This window comes from Physeter macrocephalus, chromosome 1 (genome assembly GCF_002837175.3).
Source record: "Physeter macrocephalus isolate SW-GA chromosome 1, ASM283717v5, whole genome shotgun sequence".
Lineage (NCBI taxonomy): Eukaryota > Metazoa > Chordata > Mammalia > Artiodactyla > Physeteridae > Physeter > Physeter macrocephalus.
The window spans coordinates 28703584-28712157 of NC_041214.2; the positions used below are offsets into that span (position 1 = coordinate 28703584).

Below are 8574 nucleotides of genomic sequence, written 5' to 3' on the forward strand. Positions count from 1 at the left end.
CTACACTGTACCCTGGAAGCCTAGCCCTAGAGGGGCAGGATGGTTCGGGGAGCCCCCTGCAGGCCTCTAAAGTGTAGTTCCCTACAGTGAACTCTCCCCCCCCACCCCTCAGAGCCAGGGCTGTCTATCACAAGGCTGGGCTACCGCGAGTTCTACAGGGGCGGAGCCTCGGAGGGGGCGGAGCCTGGCGTGAGGATGTATTAATTGCGCCCCTAGCTGCGCTGGTCTCACTTGCAACAGCTTTGGCCATCGCTTGTGGGTGTGTCGAGGAGTGGGCTTCGGTGAGCAGGGAGCTGAGGTGCCGGACGCGGCTCTCCTGGCAGCCTGCACTGTGGGCCTCCTGGGAGGCGGCCCCAGAGCTCCGAGGACTAGCCCCGCATCGCGCCGTTCCTGGGCCCCACCCGGCCCGCCTCGGCTTGCCTCACCCGTCGTGGAAACGCGTCACAGCGTGCAGGACCGAGCGCCTCCTCGCCCTCTGCCAGGCCCCGGGAGCGCCGTCCGTCGGTCGAGGTCATGGGCAGCCGGCCCCGCAGCCCCAGCTCGTCCCGTGTGGCCCGGTGGGGACCGCAGGCCGGAGGACCCGGGCCTGCCAAGCGCCGCCGAACGGAGTAGCCCACGGTCCCCTAGTCTGAGTCCGAGTCCGAGGCGGCTCCCAGCCTGGACAACGTGCCCGAGTCCCCAGCCGTGAGCACGCTCACCTCCGTGCTGGTCCTGCCCGCCGGCTGTGCCCTGCACCTGCCCCTGGACCACGTCGACGTGCTGCTGGAGGCCGAGCCCACGTCCGTGAGGCAAGTGTCTCTTGGAGATCACATCCTCATGCTGGTCCACGAGGCTCTCCTGGGCTCGGGTGTGGAAGTTCCGTGGGTACAGGGCCTGGAACGGGCCGCTTTCCTGAGCGCTCCCGGGGAGTACATGACCCTGGAGCCGGGATTCTTGTGCGCAGCTGTCCCAGAGATCGCCTGCCAAGAAGAGGCCAAGGAGGAGGATGCGGACGCAGACGCCGAGTTCCCGCAGCCTGGGATGGATGCTGAAGCCGGCTGCGAAGCTGGGGTCCTCAGTCCCGCCGCAAGGGTGTCGGGCCCCGACGCGCAGGGCTTCCTCCCAGAGCACTGGCCTCGGGTGCCCAACCCCAGGCCAGAGAGAGGCTCTCCTCACCACGACGACAACCTGGACTTGCACCTTCCTGAGCCCTTCCCCGACTCACCACTCCAACCTCTACCTCCCTCTCTTTGTTCGGGTCCCCACGAGCGCCCCCAGCGCCCTCACGGTCCACGTCGCAAGGTCCGGAGATGCCTGATCTTGTAATGAACTGCCCCTCCCCCAGGCCCAGCCACCAATCCTCCACACCAGACTGGGGACCACGACAGAGTCTTCTGATGACGCCTGTGTGTACATTGCCCACCCGACAAGCATCACAAGGGCCAGATGCATTTTGGATGCACGCTGCGTTGCAGAATTTTGCATCCGTGGCTGACTAGAACCCTGGGAAGGAAGCTCACCCGGGCACAGAAAAGCCTCTTGAAATACAGTGTGCTTTCAGACAGCCTGACTGCTGCTTAGGTTTTCCTCTAGGGAGGGCACCCTTAAGCATCTCTATCCCACCCACACACCCCAATTTCCCTTCAAACCCAATGGCCAGCACTTTTCTCTAAAGAGGCATCCTTTCCCAGACACCCTACCACTGCCCCTTCCCCTCCCCCATAGAGTAATTGTTAACTCTCTTTTGACCACAGAGTTTGGTCCCTAGTATCCATGCTAGTTTATGACAACCCTCTGCTCAGTGTGAACTTTTCTGGATGGCGGCTGTCGCCTCTTTTGTGTGTGTGTGTGTGTGTGTGTGTGTGTGTGTGTGTATCCCACCTCCTCTTTATCTGTTGGTCTGTGGATCGGCACTAGGGTTGCTTCCATGTTTTGGCTATAGTCAGTAGTGCTGCTAGAAACATCCGGGTGCATGTATCATTTCTAATGAGTGGTTTGGTTGTTTTCTGGATGTGTATCCAGGAGTGGAATGGCTGGATGACATGGTGGCTCTCTTTGTACTGTTTTGAGGAAACTTTATGCTGTTTGCATAGTGGCAGCCCCAATTGCCATTCGCACCAACAATGTACGGGGCTTTCCTATTCTCCACCTCCTTGCGAAGATTTCTTATTTGGAGCCTGTTGGATGCTAGCCACTGTGACAGGTGTGAGGTGGTATGTCATGGCTGTCTGGATTTGCATTTCTCTAACGATTGGCGATGTGGAGCATGTTTTCAGGTGCCTGATAGCCATCTGCCTGTCATCTTTGGAAAAAGAAGTGTATTCCGATGTTCTGCCTATGGTTTGATTGGGTTGTTGGTTGGTTGGTTTTTCTCCTTTGGAGCTGTATGAACTGTTTATATGTTTGGATTCACCCCTTGTCGGTCATTTCACATGCAGATATTGTGTCCCATTTTTAGGTTGCCTTTTCGTTTTGTCGATGGTCTCCTTTGCTGTGTGAAAGCTTTGAAGTTCAACTAGGTCCCGTGTGTTTAGGTTTGCTTAGATGACTTTTGCCTGAGGAGACAGATCCCTTGCCAAAGAGAGTGCTATGATTTATGTTCAAGAGTGTTCTGCCAGTGTTTCATCGAGGAGTTTTAGGAATTCAGGTCTCACCTTTAGGTCTTTCACCCATTTTGAGTTCAGGTTTGTGGAAGGTGTGTAGAAATGTTCTAGTCTCATTGTTTTCCATGTAGGTGTCCAGTTTTGCCTGCACCACTTGTGGAAGAGACTGTCTGTTGTCAGTTGTGTACTCGAGCCTCCTATGTCGTCGACTCATTGACCGTAGCTGCCTGGGTTTACTTCTGGGCCCATTTCTGGGCTTTCTGTCCTTTACCATTGAGCTTTGTCTGTTTCTGTGCCATACAAGGCTGTTTTGATTTCTGTAGCTTTGTAGTTTGGTCTGAAGCCTGGGAGCTTGGTAGCTCCAGCCGTCTTCTTTGCTTTCGCCATGCTGGGTCTATGCTGGGTCTTGTGTGCCTCCCTACAAATTGTAGGAATATTTGTACTAGTTCTAAGAAAGACATCATGGGTATTTTGCTAGGTATTGCTTTCAGTCTGTAGATTGCTTCAGGTAGTATGGCCATTTGAGCAATCTTAATCCTTGCAATCCCAGAGCTCGGGCTCTTTACATTTCTATGTATCATCTTCTATTGGGTTCATCAGTGTTATTAGTTTTCAGAATATAGGTCTTTCACCTCATTGGTTAAGTGTATCCCGAGGTGTTGAATTATTTTAGGTGCAATTTGAGAAGGCATTCTTCTTCTCATGTTTTTTCTTTTTCTTTCAGGAAGTTCCTTCATTTTTATGGAAAAGCAGTATGTTTTTGTGTATTCTTCTTGTATGCTGTGAGTTTGAGGAAGTCTTTTTTTAGTGCTGATACTTTCAGCATGGTGAATTTAATGTTTTTCTATTTCCAAAGTATTATGTCATCTGAAAATAGTGACAGTTCTCCTTCTTCATATCAAATATGTATTCCCTTTATTTCATGGTTTTACCCCATTTCTGTGGCTAGGACTTCCAATACTCTCTTATTCCCATTTTTTAAATTAATTTTTATCGGAGTATATTTGCTTTACAATGTTGTGTGAGTTTCTCCTGTACAGCAAAGTGATTCAGATATACATATACATATATCCCTTCATTTTTGGATCTTCTTCCCATTAAGTCACCACAGAGCAATGACTAGAGTTCCCTTTGCTATACAGAATGTTCTCATTAGTTATCTATTTTATACATAGTATCAATAATGCCAGTACTCTTATTAATAGAAACTGCAAGAGGGGCACTACTGTTATTCTGCTTCAGGCAAATACAACAGGGTTGCTGTACAAGAAATGTTTGAAGCTGCCCTTTCTTTTACAACATTTTCATATAAAAGCCTGTATTGTGTGTTGGAAAAAGTCTCTCCAATAAAACGTAGAAGAGACAATGTAGTTTGCTGATGACAATACCAAATCGCAATAAGCTCTAACATATTGCAGAAGAAGACGCACCATACTTTGCCATTCCAGGAAGAAAACTAATTCCCTGTGTTAAGTTTGTAAATATTGATACATAGAAAAGCATCTTCTCACATCAATAGTGGATTAGTAGTTTGTGGGGAGTTGAAGGAAGCTACAGCTTTAACTATGCTGTTTAGATTTTCTAAAATATGCATCCAGGTATTATTCCTAAAGTGAATAAAAATTAATAGGAATTTGAAAAAGCTAGTTATGCATTCTTGGGGAATAACAGAATGGCCCTCATTAGAGCCAATGTCAAGAGTACTGTCAGGCTGGTGCCCTGGACCTGTGCCTTAGAGTCTCAAATGGTGGTACAAAGCATTCACTGTGCCCAGATGACCAATGCTGCAAAAAGTCCTGAGTCTCACTCGGTGATATCCATCTTGTGCCTGGCTTCCTGTGCCCCAATTCTCTCACTTTTCCTCTCCCAGTGGGACTGTAGAGAGCCATCTTGTACCCTACTCAGGACCAGGATTTATTTGCTAATTGTGTCCCACAGTGGTTCAAGCAGTTCATACTGTTTGCATAGTCAGTATTGATTGACACCAAGAAAGCCCAATGAGTGGGCCTGATAAACCACCCTGACGTTATTTGGGCGTCTAGAGTAAAGAAAAATAAGGCAGAAGGAAAGGTATCTGATTTGGTGCACAGCAAGCCATTTCTGAATTACATAGAGGTTATAACATGAAAACACCTGGACCAGTACTTTCTACCAGATCAGATCCCTTTTTAGGATGATGATGATGATATTGGTTACCATTCATTGGACGTTGGTTACATGCCAGGCACTGTTCAAGATTCTGAGAACAGGGCTTTACACTGTGAAGTTGGAAAGGCAGATTATAAACACAATAAGCAGTAAATAGCTACTATTTACTAAGCATTTACCGTGTTCCAAGAACATTTTACATACATTATCTCACAACCCCCCTGCACAGTAGATGGCATTCTCCCCACTTCACACGTAGGAAACTAAGGTTAGAGAAGGTGAAAGGACTTCCTGTGATCACCCAGTTATAAAGTGGCTGACCCAAAGAGGAAATTGGGAGTGTCTATGCCAGGCCCCCAGTAACTGCCTTTGTCTCAGGATAGGACCACATTCCCTTGGGAGGGGAGCTCACAGTGAGTATTCACAGGGCCCAGGACAATGATGACCCCAGACGTGAGACTATTGAGGTCAGAGCAGTGGACAGGAGGTGGTGGTACAAGGCAGGGACAGTAGCCACCACATTCAGGGCCCCAATACTGATTATGGCGAGCCCTGAGCTACACCGGGTGTCCTGGCCAGGTTTTGGCTCCTCCATCTGTCCCTTAAAACACAGCATGTTCACACTCACTCTCCTGAATGGAGCCCCCATTATTCCCTGACCATGGTACGTTCAAGTGTTGCCCACAGAATTCTCCAGGACCAAATTAGTTGTTTTCTGAAAGGTCCCTAACATCTCCCTCCACCTCCCCACCCCACCCTCTGTCCAAACAATAGGAGCACAGCAGCTGCTCCCATCACCTGGGAACATAGAGATAGGTGCCAGCGATATCACATTCACCCCACGAGAACTCAGGTTCCTGGCAGGGCCTGCCAAGCCAATGTATGGCCCCTGAATGTTCCCCGCAGCCAGAGTCTTGACCTAAGCAGGGGAATTTCTTGGCCAGCAGTCAGAAACATGGGACATGCAGCCATGAGTGAATACAGGCAGTAGTGTAGGGGAAACCCCTGAATGCAGGCCCAGGAAGTTTGAGTTCTCTTCATGACATTGTCACCAACAAGCAGGGACATGACCTCAACCATAAACCTCTCTGTTTCTGAACCTCTAAAATGCTGAATGAAAACAAGTTCAGTGATCTTAAACTTTCTCCCAAAACAGAATCTTTGTGTAGGTGCGTACAAGGAATTTTTATGCCCATGGCTCCTGGAATTCTGATCATTGGTTCTGGGATGTGGCAAAGAATCTGCATTTTACACTAATTGTCCAGAGAAGGCCCGTGTCTGCCAATTCATAGATCACTAGCTTGAATGCCCATCAAGGGAAGCCTGATTTTAACAGAATTCTGTACAAAGGAATGCTATGTGGCCCTAAAAATGAGAACATACATGCTATTTTATAAAAATAGACAAAGTGAGCAATCACATGGTTGAAAGACAGGGAAGGAAATGTTTCACATTACTCTGAAACTAGATGAAAGTATTACCCATTCCAAAGTAATTATAGAGTGTTTTCTCCTATTAACTCTGGATAAGCTGTTGAGACACACCTTCCCTTTACCAATACCATCTGCTGGTAGACTCACCTTTAAAGTGACACCCAGATCAAAGGCGCTGCTGCCTGCATCATCTTGCGGGGAGCCTGACGCGTCAGACCCAGATCTGCTAGTTCCGGGCTCTAGCCAATTGCTTCTTCCTTTGGCATGACCTTTTCATCGTTTGTCAATTGGACTACAACAGATACACCTCTCAAGTGTAGTGTAGGTCAATTTAGAGAATGTGAACTGTTGGTTTAGGTAATGGAAGTATAACAATGACCATCATGCTAAACTGTTAGATATATAAGTTGATCCTGCAGTGACTGCAATTAAGACCCTCAATCCTAACATCTCTTTCCCTTTTGACACCGCTGGGAGGATCTGACAGTCGTTAACAACTCAGGTAAACAGAAGCTTCGGGATACCATCCCCAACACACTCCACTTTTGGACCAAAAGAAGATAAAAGTCACTTCCAGGGCGAGGTCTCAGGGGACGAGGGAACTGCATCTCTCTGTCCTGGTGCAATGATCCACTGGTGGGACTTGAAATTTAATCGGTTTTCTGGTTAAGGATTTCTACATCTGACGTCAACATGAGGAAAGCCAAGAATTCGACCCAGGAATCCTAGTCCTAGAGCAGCACGATTGCTCCGCCCCCCTGAGGACTATAAAAGTATTTCTCTAGGGTAAACTTCCCACCACTGCCAGGGCTACTGGGCGGAGCCTAGGAAGGGGCGGGGCTTAGCGTGAGGATGCTTTGCGACTCAGGTTCCGCCAGCGTCACTCACAACGTCCTTGGCCCACTCCTGCGCAAACCAGTCCACGTGAGGACCTGAAGATTCACACACGCAACGCTGAGCCCAGCAGCTCCCCTAGAAGCCAGGACCGAGAGGCGCCCCCTGAGCTCCGAAGTTTCAAACCGCTTTGCCTAGTCCTGCACCACAGAGACCTGGCCCGCCTCACCTGTCAACCAGGAGTCACTGCCTGCAGGACCGACTCCATCTCGCTCTTTGCCTGGCCCAGGGAGCGCCGCCCGCGCCGCCATTGAGATGATGGTCAGCCGGCCCCGCAGCCCCAGCGCCTCCCCTGCGGACGGGTGGGGACCGCGTCCCGGAGAACCGGGCCCTGTCAAGCGCCACGAACGGAGGAGCCTGCGGGGCCCGAGTCCAAGTACAAGGCGGCGCCCAGCCTGGACAACCTGACCTGGCCCCCGACCGCGGACACGCTCATCTTCGTGGTGGTCCTGCCTGCCGGCTGTGCCTTGCACGTGCCCCTGGACGACGTCGACGTGGTGCTGGAGCCCGAGCCCACGTCCGTGAGGCAAGTGTCTCTCGGAGATCACATCCTCATGCTGGTCCCTAAGGCCCTGGTGGGCTCAGGCATCGAACACCCCTTGGGACAGGGCCTGGAACGGGGCGCTTTCCTGGTCACTCCCGGGGAGTACCTTGCCCTGGAGCAGGGATTCTTCTGCTCAGCTGTCCTAGAGATCGTTGCCAAGAAGAGGCCAAAGAGGAGGACGCGGACACGGACGCTGAGTTCCTGCCACCTGGGATGGATGCCACAGCCGGCTCCGTTGCTGGGCTCCACCCTTCCACTGGAAGTGTGCCTGGCTTCGACCTGTTGGGCCTAGTCTCAGAGCCATCCCTTCGGGCCCCCAACACTAGTCCAGAGAGACGCTCTCCTCACCACGACGACAACCTGGACTTGCACCTTCCGGAGCCCTTCCCCGACTCACCACTCCAACCTCTACCTCCCTCTCCAAGTCCAGGTCCTCACCAGCGTCCCCAACGCCCTCATAGTCCTCCACGCAAGACCCGGAAATGCCTGTTCCCTGAATCAACCGCCTCCCACAATTCCTGGCCAACTCAACGGGGACCAGGAGAGAGTCTTCTGATGTTGGCTCTGTGTCCCTTGCACACACCGTAAGAATCATACGAACAGATGCTTTATGGATGCAGGCTGCACTGCAGAATTTTCATCAGTGACTGACTAAAACACCTGAAAGGAAGCTCACCCGGGCAAAGAAAAGCCGCTTGAAATACAGTGTGCTTTCTGACAGCCAGACTGCTGCTTAGGTTTTCTCTAGGGAGGTCACTCTTAAGCAGCTCTACCCGCCTCCACCTCCCAGTTTGCTTCAAACTTAAGCAACAGCACTTTTCTCTAAAAAGCCATCCTTTCCCAGGCACCCTACCACTGCCCCTTCCACTCCTTTTCTGGTCGATAGAGTAATTGCTAAATTTCTTTTGTCTACATGGTTTTGTCCCTAGTGTCCATGATAGTTTGACTACCCACTGCCCATTGTGAACTTTTC

The 8574-nt window shown here is 50.6% G+C and overlaps 1 pseudogene; it reads left to right on the plus strand.

Annotated features, from left to right (window-relative positions):
- Window positions 1-513: 513 nt before the first annotated feature.
- LOC112067032 (uncharacterized) lies at window positions 514-8189 on the plus strand (annotated as a pseudogene).
- Window positions 8190-8574: the final 385 nt, after the last annotated feature.